This window comes from Haliaeetus leucocephalus, unplaced genomic scaffold (assembly GCF_000737465.1).
Source record: "Haliaeetus leucocephalus isolate CR32 unplaced genomic scaffold, Haliaeetus_leucocephalus-4.0 Scaffold751, whole genome shotgun sequence".
NCBI lineage: Eukaryota > Metazoa > Chordata > Aves > Accipitriformes > Accipitridae > Haliaeetus > Haliaeetus leucocephalus.
Genome location: NW_010973187.1, coordinates 16,909,293 through 16,910,384, shown reverse-complemented (window position 1 = coordinate 16,910,384; position 1,092 = coordinate 16,909,293). Strand labels below are relative to the sequence as shown.

The window sequence follows — 1,092 nt, the reverse complement described above, 5'->3', positions numbered from 1 at the left end:
CCCCCCCCCCCCCCCCCCCCAAGCTAGCCCCTCGAACCTTGCGCTGGACCACCGATACCAACGTGATGCCACTGGTTTGCGCGCAGAATTTGGGGAGCTCCCGCGGGAACCGTGCCGCTGCCTTCCACAAAGAAAACCCCGAGAACCCCCTTGCGCATCGCCAGCCTGGCAGAGGTGCGGCGGTGGGACCGTGGCGAAGCTGAGCTTTATCTCCCTCATCCCAAATCCTGGGGGCAGGAGGAAAGCTGGGAAAAAAAAAAACCAAACAAACCAAAAACCAAAAGCAACCCACTTCAGCACCGCAGGCAGAACAGCAGCCTGAGGAACGCGGCGCTGCCCGCCCGGCCTGCCCGTACCCCCGGCCGCAGGCAGGCGCGGGGGGGGGGGACGACACCGGCGGGACCGAGTTCTTCTCAAAAGGACGGAAAATGCCTTCATCTTTTTTTTTCTCTTCTGCAAGGGGTGGCTGTTTGTGCAGGCGGCTTGTATGATTGCAGCGGCAAGCGTACATCCCTAGAAACGGCTCCTTCCAGCATCTCTGTACTACAACCTCCTGTAGAAAACCGGCGGTACTACAGGTTAGACCGGTCACTCATTTCCCCGACAACCGCCCGAGTTAAAAAACCACGTTCGCGACCGCCGCGTCTACCCCGCACAGCCGCACCGACGGCACCGCTCACTCCTCCAGCCTCCTCGGTCCCACACAAACAAGTCTGGTGTTTTTTTTTCTTTGTTTTGGGTGGGTTTTTTTGTTGTTTTGGTTTTTGTTTTGTTTTGTTTTTCTTGCTTCCGCGTCCAGCACCGCGACCGCAGCCGAGCCCCGGCTCCCGCACCCTCCAGCAGCGGGGTCCATCCCCGGGCCGGTCGGGGAGGGCAGCGAGCCCTAATTTCCCGTAACGATCAGCGGTGCAAGGGGCGGGGGGGACACACACGACACACCACCAAAAAACCCCCCCAAACCCAACCCTCGTTAATAATAATAATAATAATAATAGAACAAGCAAGCGCAGCAACTTGCTTGGACTCGCCGAAGTGAGGGCGGGAGGTGGGAAGGGAGCAGCCCCCCCGCGGGGGGAGGGCGGCAGCCGGGGG

General features: G+C 60.0%; 1 long non-coding RNA gene across 1 annotated transcript in view; it reads right to left on the bottom strand.

Moving 5' to 3' along the window:
• LOC104840223 overlaps positions 1-550 on the bottom strand; it is a 7,848-nt gene extending 7,298 nt beyond the window's left edge. The window contains exon 1 of the long non-coding RNA XR_775238.1: positions 293-550. This is a non-coding gene — a long non-coding RNA (uncharacterized LOC104840223). The remainder of the gene's footprint in view (positions 1-292) is intronic.
• Between the last annotated feature and the right edge of the window lie 542 nt (positions 551-1,092).